The 12,712-nt window shown below is 44.0% G+C and overlaps 1 pseudogene; it reads left to right on the top strand.

Moving 5' to 3' along the window:
* Nucleotides 1-7,391: 7,391 nt before the first annotated feature.
* On the top strand, nucleotides 7,392-8,068 carry LOC105546448 (annotated as a pseudogene).
* The last annotated feature ends 4,644 nt before the right edge of the window (nucleotides 8,069-12,712 follow it).

Below are 12,712 nucleotides of genomic sequence, written 5' to 3'. Positions count from 1 at the left end.
TCAAACGATTCTCACGCCTCAGCCTCTCGAGTAGCTGGGTCTACAGGTGTGCATCACCATGGACAGCTAGTTTTTGTATTTTTAGTAGAGACAGTGTTTCTCCATGTTGGCCAGGCTGATCTCGAACTCCTGATATCAAGCCATCCACCTGCCTCAGCCTCCCAAAGTGCTGGGATTATAGACTCTCATTTTTGATTGTCTGTTTCCTAGAACCTCTCCTGGTAACAAGCACGGTGTCAGGTTTGAATCAGGAAAGAAGAAACCACATAATATTGTTTCAATGGAGGGAATTCACTAAAGGTAATTGGTAACACATGTGTGGAAGAGCTGAACAAACAAACATCAAACAAAACGAAATAAAGCACCATACTAATATAAAATAACTTCTTCCCTCAAGGGTTGGAGGGAACAAAGAGAAGAGTCTGGAGTTATTGGAACTGAGAGGCTTGGTGGAGGAGGCAATCATGGGTTGAGTGGTGTGCTCCAAAAGTTCAGGTCTACCTGAATGTGACCTTACTTGGAAATAGAGTCTTTGCAGATGTGTATCAGGTTAAGATGTTCTACTAGGCCAGGTGAGGTGGCTGACGCCTCTAATCCCAGCACTTTGGGAGGCCGAGGCCGGTGGATCAGGAGGTCAAGAGATAGAGACCATCCTGGCCAACATGGTGAAACCCTGTCTCTACTAAAATTACAAAAATTAGCCAGGCATGGTGGCGGGCACCTGTAGTCCCAGCTACTCGGGAGGCAGAGGCAGGAGAATGGGGTGAACCGGGGAGACGGAGCTGGCAGTGAGCCGAGATCGCGCCACTGCACTCCAGCCTGGGCCACAGAGCGAGACTCTGTCTCAAAAAAAAAAAGTTCTACTAGATTAGAGTGTGCCCTAAATCCAGTGACTTGTGTCCTTATCAGAAGGCCATGGAAAGACACAGAAGACAAGGGAAAGGACATGGTGCGAAGACAGAGGCAGAGATTGGAGTATTGCAGCTCCAGGCCAAGGAACGCCAGTGATTGCTGGAAACCACAGAAGCCAGGAGACAGGCGCGGAAGGATTCTTCCCGGGAGCCTTCAGAGGGAGCGCGGCCCTGCTAACATGTTGATTTCTGACTTCTGGTCTCCAGAACTGTGAGCGAATATATTTCTATTGTTTTAAATGACACCATCACTGGTTATTGGTTACGACAGCCCCTAGGAAGCTAATACATGACCCTATGAATCCGGGGCTCAGACCTCTGAGACGGGCACACGGCCTGGCTGCTGCGGCTCTGTTTAGGGGGAGCAATGACGCCAGCGCTGAGGGGAAACGGAGGCTGCAACCAGCTGCTGCTGAGGGGGAAGCGCCATTGCGGGACAGCACTCAAACCAGAAAAAGGCAGTCCTGCCTTCAAATCTCCCCCAGGATAGAACCCAAGCCAGCTGGCAAGACAGAAGTGCAGCTGTGGAGCTCCCAGGTGCAATGTCGCAGAGCAAAGGGAATGTGCGCTGGGGGCCGAGAAGCAGCAGTAACGTGTGGTGCGAGGTGCCTTTGTGTTTGTGGGGATGAGGCCTTGGGTTGTGGGATGTGGAAGAAGAGTTTGCTTGCAGAGATACTAGTTTGAAAAGAAAAAAGTTTGCTGGACTACTGAGCAGTGCTGATTCGACTCCACAAATATTCTGCCTCCGAGGCTGGAGGAAAGGGGACTCAGGAACCCCAGGGAGAAAAGGTGATGTTGCAAAACGATCTAAGAACAAAGGTGCAAAAAAATTTAAATGTGTGCTTCTGAAAGACAAGTAATAATTAGAAGAACACCACTACATTAAAAACATTTAAACATTTATAACAGAAGTATTGCCTGCAACATTTGTGTAGTAAATCTGTTTTCCTTGGGTTTGTCTGTAGCTTGAGCTCTGCAAGGATGATTTCCACCAGGTGGAGCCCTGGAGCAGGTGACCTCAGTGCCTGCGGCTCCCTTCCACCCTTAAGCCGCCCCTCCCCTACCCCACGTGCAGACCCCTCAGCCCCCTCAAGCAGCTCTGGCTCCCTCCTCCCCTCATTCAAACCTCTGCTCAGATTTGTCTCTGTGGACAGCACCTCTTCTGACCTTTTCCTTCGCCCACCTGATACCTGGTTTTCAATCCTGGTTGATTAATAAACCATTGCAAGTGCAAAAATGGCGGCTACTATTTTTTTAATCAACTATGCCAGAACTACTATGTTCCATTGTCACAAGTCTATTTTTAAATTTAATTTAATTTTATTTTATTTTTGAGACAGAGTCTCACTTTTTCTCCCAGGTTGAAGTGCAGTGGTGTGATAGCTCACTGCAACCTCCACCTCCCAGGTTCAAGCATGTCTCCTGCCTCAGCCTCCCGAGTAGCTGGGATTACAGGCACGTGCCACTACAACTGGTTAATTTTGTATTTTTAGTAGGGACAGCGTTTTGCCATGTTGGCCAGGCCAGTCTCGAATTCCTGACCTCGGGTGATCCTCCCACCTTGGCCTCCCAAGGTGTTGGGATTACAGGTGTGAGCCACTGCGCCTGGCCATTTACTCTTTTCAGAGAAGTGGAGTGCATGTTACCAGCTGACAGTGACAGCTGACAGGAGGATGGGTGTTTAGAGGCTTCAGGAGGAATAAGTGATGAAATAATTATTAGGAAACAGGGAGAATGAACAGGGCCCACATAAGTGAGTGACCACAAATTTAAAATATTCTGCAGGGTTAGATGCTTTTCTATAGGGACAAGCGTGGAACAGGCAGAGTTGGATTTCATCAGGGTTGTGGTGGAGCTGCCTGAAATGACGGAGAAGAGAGGGCAAGAGAGCTCAGGGTTCAAGCAAGAAGTCATGATAATAATTGACCACAGAATTTAGCTGAATAAGAAGGGAAGAAAGGATATGGTAGTGTTGAAAGAAGTAAAAGAGTGATAGGATCATAGGTGAAGTCCCAATGGGGTCAAAGGATTGTTGGAGTTGGAGAAATGAGAGGAGAATGCCAAGATGGTGGTGAGGAGGAGAGTGAGTTGTGGCAATTGACATTATGTCAGGGTTGTTGTTATTTGGTTGCAGCAACGTCAAGGATGTGGCCACAGAAGTGAGCCGCTGAGGTAGGGTGGACAAAGGGGTCATTGGAGGAGAGGTCGTCTAAGTGGACATTGAAATCACCAGGAACTGGGGCAGAAGGGTATTGCCTAGAGTGGCAGTGTATCTCTACAAGGAATGGGGGTGTGACCCCAGCAGATGACGCTTACAAAGTGGAATCATGTGTGGAAGAGTCTGATAATGGCGTGAGATTTGTAGCTGGATGTATCTGTGAAGATGAAAGGGAAGATGGTTTGAAGCAGTGATGAGGAATGAGGAAGAGGCTTACTCCACCCCTAGTTTCAGTGGCACAAAGGTTATAGGAGAGAAAACACCATCTGAAATGCTCAGGGAAGGCCGAGTCCCAGGGAGCCAGGTTTCAGTGAGAAGAAGACAACCAGGGGAGATTCCAGATAAGTTTATCGAAGGCTCTCACATTCTCCACCAAATGACAGCCTGTAGGGGATTGTTCAGACAAAGCTTTTCAGTTGATTCAGCAAACACAGTCATCTAACCAGTAATAAGAGGTGTCTTTTTTTTGTTTGTTTTTGGCTTAAGCAACAGAAGTTTATTTCCTCACAGTTCTGGAGACTGGTAAAGAGTAAAGTGCCACAAGCTCCCACCAGCATGCCTGCCTTTGTGCCCATATACTCTCCCTTCTCCCTTGCCAGTATGGATGAATTGACCCTCTTCCCAAAGTCCGTGATCCCATTCAACCTTCTCCTACTCACGGACATCACTCCAGCAATTCTGTCCCTCTCCTGTGTCACAAAATTTCCCCTCCTTACCATATTATACTAATCCTCATAAAGCATACTCTTATTTCTCCCATCCCAGAAACAATTCCTTCCTGACTCCACTTACCCCTCCATCTGCTACCTCATTTGTCACCTTCCTTTTACAGCAACATTCTTTCAAAGTGTTGTGTCTAGGTACTGCTTTCAGTTTATGTTTGCCCATTCATGAACGCATTCCAAAGAGGTTCTTTCTCTCAACAATACTGATGAGTTTTTGTTCGTTTGTTAGTTTGTTTGTCTGTTTTGGTTTGGTTTTAGATGGAGTCTCACACTATTGCCTGGGCTGGAATATAGTGGCACGATCTCGGCTCACTGCAACCTCCGCCTCCCAGATTCAAGTGATTCGCCTGCCTCAGCCTCCCGAGTAGCTGGGATTACAGGCGCTGGCCGGCCACCATGCCCAGCTAATTTTTTGTATTTTTAGTAGAGACTGGATTTCATTATGTTGGCCATGCTGGTCTCGAACGCCTGACCTCGTGATCCACCCGCCTCGGCCTCCCAAAGTGCTGGGAGGTGTGAGCCACCAAGCCCAGTGAGCTGTTTTTTTGACAGAGTCTCATTCTGTCACCCAGGCTGTAGTGTCACCTCCTGGGCTCAAGCGATTCTCCTATCTCAGCTTCCCACGTAGCTGGGACTACAAGCACACATCACCATGCTCAACTAATTTTGTTTATTTTTTTGTGGAGACAGGATCTCACTCTTTGGCCCAGCTGGTCTCGAACTTCTGGGCTCAAGTGATTTTCCCACCTTGTCCCCCAAGTGCTGGGATTACAAGCATGAGCTGCCGTGCAGGCAGAATTTTTTTTTTTTTTTAATCAAGGTCACCGATGACCTCCACATTGCTCATTTTAATTGTTATTCCTAGCAACTCTCAGTGCATTTGAAACAGTTGAGCTCCTTCTCTCTCTCTCTCTCTTCCTTAGAAAACTTACCTTACTTGGTTTCCAGACATCATATTTACCTGATATTTATCCTACCTTTCTGGATGCTCCCTCTTAGTCTCTCTTGCTGGGTCCTCCTTATCGCTCATGAACAGAATTAGTGCCTTATAAAAGTGGCTCAAGGGACCTCCCTTGGCTCTTCTACCATGTAAGGACACATAGAAGGCACCATCTGTAAAATAGACAGAGGCCTCAGCAGGTACGGAATCTGCCGGTGCCTCGATCTTGAACTCCCAGCCTCCAGAACTGTGAGCAATGAGTTTCTGCTGTATAAATCACGGAGGCTGAGTGAGTGATTTTGTTGTGGCCGCCCAAATGGACTAAGTCACAAGAGCTCAGATTTTGGAGCTTGCTTGCTTCTACTCACGCTTACTTCATAGGCCATTTCATCCACTCCCGTTCTTATGACTTTAAATTCCAAAAATAAGCTGACATTTTTTGAGCATACTATTAATAGAAAGGGACTAAACAAGGATATGGATACCAGGAGACTACAAATAATGGCAGACTGCCAGGGCCAGTTTATTTATTTATTTATTTATTTATTTATTTATTTATTTATTTATTTTTGTTTTTTCGGACATGGTCTTGCTCTGTTGCCCAGGCTGGAGTGCAGTGATGTGATCATGGCTCACTGCAGCCTCCAACTCCTGGGCTCAAACGATCCTCCTACCTCAGCCTCCCAAGTAGCTGGAACTACAGGCATGTACCACCACCTTGCTGGACTAATCTTTCTTTCTTTCTCTCTTTATCCATCCTTCCTTCCTTCCTTCCTTCCTTCCTTCCTTCCTTCCTTCCTTCCTCTCTCTCTCCCCTTCCTTCCTTCCTTCCTTCCTCTGTCTCTTTCTCTCTCCTTCCTTCCTTCCTTCCTCCTTCCCTCCCTCCCTCTCCCTCCCTTCCTCTCTTTCTTTTCCTCCCTCCCTCCTTTCTTCCTTGCTTTCCTTTCCTTCTTTTCCCTTCCCTTTTCTTTCTTTCTTTCTCTTTCTTTCTTTCTTCTCTCTCTCTCTCTTTCTTTCTTTCTTTCTTTCTTATGCCTTAATATATTGCCTAGGCTGGCCTTGAACTCCTGGTCTCAATTGATCCTCCCACCTTGGCCTCCAAAAGCGCTGGGATTACAGGTATCAGGCACCATGCCTGACCTGCAGGGGTCATCTTGACATCTGCCCTGTATGGTATTGTAAATATTTTCAGCTTGTGTCCTGGTAGATATAATGGGAGTTAATAAAAGAGTGGTGAATAAGTAGAATCACTCTGTAGATTTTTTAAGTGCTTGATTCTAATGCTTCTACTTAGAATGTAATCTCAATGACGGCAAGCACCGTATCCTGTCCACCGAATCCCCTGTGACTGGAGCAGGCCATTGTAGCTGCCCAGTCCAAATTCATTGAATGCATCAATGCTTATGATGAAAAAATGCTCACAAAGTTTACATCGATCATTAGTGCTTTGTTTTCCATCCTGATAGAGGCGAACAGAATCACAGATAATAGACAACTATGGACCAGGGGCGGTGGCGCTTTGGAAGGCTGAGGTGGGCAGATCACCTGAGGTCTGAAGTTCAAGACCAGCCTGTCCAACATGGCGAAACCCTGTCTCTACTAAAAAAAAAAAAAAAAAAAAAAAAAATAGCTGGGCATGGTGGCACACACCTGTAATCCCAGCTACTCAGGAGGCTGAGGCAGGAGAATCATTTGAATCCGGGAGGTGGAGGTCGCAGTGAGCCAAGACTGCGCCATTGCACTCCAGCCTGGACAACAAGAACGAAACTCCATCTCAAAAAGAATAAAAAATAGACAACTACAAATAATCTATTTATATCAGCGGCTTCAATTTTGAGGAGTATTACGTTAAGAATGCCTTAGCACAGGACCCTTAGTGAGTCTCCCACACTGTGTCAGTTTACTGATTATTAGTAAAAATAGAGCAATCCAAAGACAGTGCAGCAATTACAAGTTCATTAAAAAACTCCCCTCACTCATCACTGGTGAAGAGCACCACCAGATTCACCAGAGAAGCATCAACACTTTTTTCTTTTTCATGTGGAAAGAAAGTATAACCTACAGAAAAGCTGGAGGAATAGTCCAACAAACACTCACATACCCTTCACTTAATTGTACTCAGTGTTGGTTGCAAACACCAGGATACTTCATCCCTAAATACTTCACATGTATCTTGTGAGATTAAAAATTTCTTTCTGACATAAAAAATTATCACATCTAGGGCCGGGTGCGGTGGCTCACGTCTGTAATCCCAGCACTCTGGGAGGCCGAGACGGGTGGATCATGAGGTCAGGAGTTCAAGACCAGCCTGGCCAAGATGGTGAAACCCCGTCTCTATTAAAAATACAAAAAATTAGCCGGGTGTGGTGGCACATGCCCATATTCCCAGCTACTCCGGAGGCTGAGGCAGAGAATTGCTTAAACCTGGAGAGGCGGAGGTTGCAGTGAGCCGAGATCGTGACACTGCACTCCAGCCTAGGTGACAGAGTGAGACTCCGTCTCAAAAAAAAAAAAAAAAAAAAAAAAATTATCTTTAATTTTTTTAAGAAAATTAATGTTTTCTTAAAAACATCTAAGAAAATTAATGTTGGGGGGCAGGTCTTCGGTTTGCACAGCTAGAGGCCATGCAGCAGCAAAGGATGCGCAGAACCTTGGAAAAGGTGCTGTGCCTGAGGAACAGTGCCATTTTTAAGCAAGCCTTTCTCTCTTAAGGTTTAGAACTTCAGCACAGAAGCCCATCTATTCTGTAGGTGGCATTCTACTAAGTACCAGTAGGCCCTATGAGACAAAGCCCACTCGCGCCATTGGAAAGTACAAGCACCTAATTAAAGCAGAAGAGCCCAAGAAGAAGGGAAAAGTGGAAGCGAGACTCATTCATTTCGGGACGGATGATGAATATGGGATTTTAACCATTCATCTGACTGCATATGACATGACCTTGGCAGAGAGTTATGTCCAGTATGTTCACAACCTCTGCAACTCTCTCTCCATTAAAGTCGAGGAAAGTTATGTGATGCCAACCAAAACCATTGAAGTGTTGTGGTTGCAGGACCAAGGCAGCAAAATGTTCCTGGACTCAGTGCTTACTACCCATGAGTGAGTGGTTCAGATCAGCGGTTTGCATGCTACGTTTGCAGAGATTTTCTTGGAAATAATCCAGAGCAATCTTCCTGAAGGAGTCAGATTGTCAGTGAAGGAGCACACTGAAGAAGACTTCAAGGGGAGATTCAAAGCTCGACCAGAACTGGAAGAGCTGTTAACCAAGTTGAACTAGCTACTGTAGACCCTTTCATGCCGGCACTGGTCATATTGAGTGCCAAGGAGAAGAGCTTACTGGATGGTCAGAATTCATCAGGTCACCTGACCCTTAGATTTCATAAGTACCCATTCTCATACCCAGTAATGCCTTCACTCCTTTGTAGCATGGCTGTATTTGCCATTTGTTACCACTTACCTAATCCTTGCTATCCTCCATCTCATAAAAATCTGCTGCTGATGTGTATTTTTTTTTAAAAAAAGGGAAATTAATGTTAATTCAATATCCTATGATAAAATAGTCCCTATTTATATTTTCCTAATTGTTTCAAAAATGCTCTTAATAGCTGTTTTTCTTTCTTTCTTTTTTTTAACCCAGGATCCAATTAAGGCTCAAGTGCTACTTTGGTCTATGTGTCTTTAGTGTCCTTTAATTTAGAACAATCTCCTCAGATTTTCTTTCATGATACTGAAATATTATGAAGCATCCAAAACAGTCGTTTTATAAAATGCCCCTCATTCTGGATTTGTCTGATGGTTTCCACATGATTTAACCTTTATTTATGTGCTTATTTTTTAGCTTTGTTAAGAGAATTGAATAGGTGATGTTGAGTATCTTATTGAATCACACCAGAAGTGAACAATGTCACCTTTTTTTTCATATTGGTGACACTAAGCTTGATCACTTGGTTAAAGTAAATACTCAAGTTCTTTTTATATTCATGAAATATATTTCCCTCCCATCTCTTCCTTCTGTTTTCAGGAACTCTACAGTCACCAAGCACTCATATCTGACAAATCAGCATTTATCTTTTTACCTTCCTGGCATCTGGCCCATCCAGTCTTCACTCCTCCAACCCCCTCTTCTGCACTAGGCTCAGGTTATAAGCTCCAGACCCAGACAAAAGTGATTGCATCTTGTAAAGGACCCCAGCACCCCTTAGGCTTTGCCTGAGTGTTGTAATTGGCATGACTGTGCTGGAGAGCAGGCCTTGTCTTGGCCTTGGGGACCTGAGCGCAGATTCTCTTTTTAAGATATCTGTGTTAGGCTCTCCAAAAGATATCCACATCCTAACCCTGGGACCTGTGAGTGTTACCTTATATAGCAAAAAAAAAAAAAAAGACTTTACAGATGTAAAGTGAAGGATCTTGGGATGAGGCAATTATCCTGGATTCTCTAGGGGTGTCCTAAATGCAATCACAGGTGTCTTTATAAGAAAGAAGCAGAGGGAGACTTTACACAGACAGAAGAGGAGGAAACCATGTGACCTTGGAGGCAGACATTGGAGCCATGTGGCTCCAAGCCACAGAATTTTGACAGTCAGAAGAGGCAAGGAGTGGATTCTTTCCTGGAGCCTCTGGAGGGTCTGTGGCCTTGCTGACTCCTTGATTTCAGACTTCTTATCTCCTGCACCGTGAGAAAGCACATCTCTGTTGTTTTAAGCCACCAAGTGTACAGTAATACGCTACAGCAGCAACAGGAAACAGATACAGTAAGTGAAGAATTTGAAATGAAAATTGAGACTTGGGATTGAACTTTGATTTTGTTATTTGCTAGTAGTGTAATTTGGGGCGTATTATTTGATTTCTCTCTCAGGCTGTTTTTTTTTTTTTTTTTTTTTTTCTGAGATGGATTCTCACTCTGTCACCCAGGCTGGAGTGCAGTGGTATGATCTCAGCTCAGTGCAACCTCTGCCTCCTGGGTTCAAGCAATTCTCCTGCCTCAGCCTCCCAAGTAGCTGGGATAACAGGCGCCACCACCATACCTGGCTAATTTTTGTATTTTTAGTAGAGGCAGGGGTTTTTACCATGTTAGCCAGGCTGATCTCAAACTCTTGACCAAGCCGTCTGCCAGTCTCGGCCTCCCAAATTGCTGAGATTACAGGTTTGAGCCACGGTGCCTGGCCTTCTCTCAGATTTTTTTTTTTTTTCCAAAATGGGGATAATAGACTTTATTTATTTATTTATTTATTTAAATTTTAGAGACAGGGTCTGGCTCTGTTTTCTGGGCTGGAGCGCAGTAGTACAATCATCGCTCACTGCAGCCTCAACCTCCTGGGCTCAAGTGATCCTCCCACCTCAGCCTCCCAAGTACCTGAGACTGCAGGTATGCACCACCACACTCGGCTAATTTTTGTATTTTTTTTTTTTTTAGTTTTGTAGAGATGAGGTCTTGCCGTATTGTCCCTGCTGGTCTCAAACTCCTGGCCTCAAGCCATCCTGCCACCTTGGGCTCCCAACTTGCTGGGATTATAGGTGTAAACCAGTGCACCCAGCCGTGATCTTTTAGAGTTACTCTAAGTATTAAGTGGCACAATATAAATGTGTGTGTAAAGCACCTAGTAAAAGGCTTGGCACATGATACCCAATATATGAGAAATCTTGGCCCTCATTAATTAATTCAATACATGTATATTAGTTGCTATTATGTGCGATACTACTGCCTTTAAGGAGCCTACATTCTAGTGAGGGAGACCAAAAATAAACGAATAATAAGTATATTATTATTAGTTTATTTTTAAGATAGTAGTTTATATATAAGATAGTAGTAAATGTTTTTAAATGCTTCTTTTTTTTTTTTTTTTTTTTGAGACAGGGTCTCACTCTGTCCCCAGGCTAGAGTGCATTGGTATGATCATAGCTCACTGAAGCCTTGACCTCCTGGGCTCAAGTGATCTTCCCACCTCAGCCTCTTGAGGAGCTGGGACTATAGGCACATGCCAGCATGCCCAGCTAATTTTTTTGGAGAGATGGGGTCTCACCATGTTGCCCAGGGTGGTCTGGAACTCCTGGCCTCAAGCGATCCTCCCGCTGCGGCCTCCCAAAATATTTGGATTACAGGCATGGGCAACCAAGCCCTGCTGCTTTTAAGTTCTTGACTTTGCCAAAGTTGGATATAAGGCTGTAAACAGTACAGGATACAATTAACCCCTAGGAAATGGCAGAAATTAAACAGTGGCAAACAACTCACTAGGTCATGGCCCATAACTCTATGATAATACTTCTCTACTATTTGTAGTTACTACAAAATAATTTCCATTTGTTTGTTGGAAGTGTTACTTTTTAATATACCTAAAAGTATTCATTTTAAATGATATAGATATGGGTCGATATGATGAATGAAACAGGTAGCGCACATAAATACTTTCTAACTTGTACCATACACAAGACACCTAAAAAGTTACATTTGACCAAATCTTAAATTTTGATACCCAAGTCATTGGATATTTAGAATTTCAAATCCAATCCAACTTTAAGATAACTATTTTCATTGGAACCATTATTATGTGTTTTGTTACAGGTTTTATGGAGAACATTCTCAGGCACTGAAAATTACTTAAAATTCCCATAAACAAACAAACAAAACCCTCCATTTGAAGAGGCATTAGTTTCAAGAATAAATTACTTACATAAACCTACATAAAGTGTTAATGTCAGGCTTTTACTTCACTTAATTAAAAAAAATTATAGGTTTATGTGTATCATACCATGTTTAAGACAATGTTGCCAAGTCAACTGAAATAAACACAAAGCTATGCTCCTTTAATGTAAACAAATTTGACCAAAATTTAAACAAAAATCAGCAATATCCATTGAAAACCACAAGAACTCAAGATAGCTCTGGGATGTCACTAGTCAAAAAGTATCCTTTCCCACTGCTAGGGTTTAAAATACCTTTGTGAAAATGTGCATAGGGCTGGGGGAGGTGGCTTACGCCTGTAATCCCAGTACTTTGGGAGGTGAGAGGATGGCTGGAGCCCAGGAGTTTGAGATCAGCCTGGGCAACAAAGAAAGACTCTGTTTCTCAAAAAAAAAAAAAAAAAAATTTGAGAAACATTTGAAAAAAAAACATTTGAGAAAAAAAAATTACAAAAATCGCCCAGCCAATTTTTGTAATTTTAGTAGAGATTGGATTTCACCAGGTTGGCCAGGATGGTCTCAATCTCTTGACCTCGTGATCCACCCTCCTCGGCCTCCCAAAGTGGTGGGATTACAGGCGTGAGCCACCGCGCCCGGCCCCCCCAATTTTTTTTTTAATTAGCCAGGTATGGTGGTGCACTCCTATAGTCCGAGCTACTTGGGAGGCTGAGGAGGAATGCTCGAACCCAGGAGGTCGAGGTTTCAGTGAGCAATGATTGCACCACTGCACTCCAGCCTGGGCAACAGAGTGAGGCTGTGTCTCAAGAAAACAAAACAAAATAAAACAAAAAAAGTGCATAACAGAAGATTTGGAAAGTTGCAACCCAGAGTCTTTTTTTTTTTTTTTTTTTTTTTGAGAAAGGATTTCACCCTGTTACCCAAGCTAGAATGCAGTGGTGTGATCACAGCTCACTGCTGCAGCCTCAACCTTCTGGGCTCAAACATTCCTCTTGCCTCAGCCTCCCAAGCAGTCGAGACCACAGGCATGCGCCACCATACCTGGCTATTTTTTTTTAATTTTTTTTGGAGGGATGGGGTCTGGCCTTGTTGCCCAGGCTGGTCTTGAATTCCTGGGCTCAAGAAATCCTCTCACCTTGGCCTCCCAAAGTGCTGGGATTACAGGTGTGGGCCACCACACTCTTTAGTAAATTAATTTTGATATATCAATACCAAGGTTATCAATGTTTAATAATTCATTTCACTGGCCAAGCGTGGTGGCTCACTCCTATAATCCCGGCGCTTT

Source organism: Mandrillus leucophaeus, unplaced genomic scaffold (genome assembly GCF_000951045.1).
Source record: "Mandrillus leucophaeus isolate KB7577 unplaced genomic scaffold, Mleu.le_1.0 Scaffold36, whole genome shotgun sequence".
Classification (NCBI taxonomy): domain Eukaryota; kingdom Metazoa; phylum Chordata; class Mammalia; order Primates; family Cercopithecidae; genus Mandrillus; species Mandrillus leucophaeus.
This window is presented reverse-complemented; position numbering and strand designations above follow the sequence as displayed.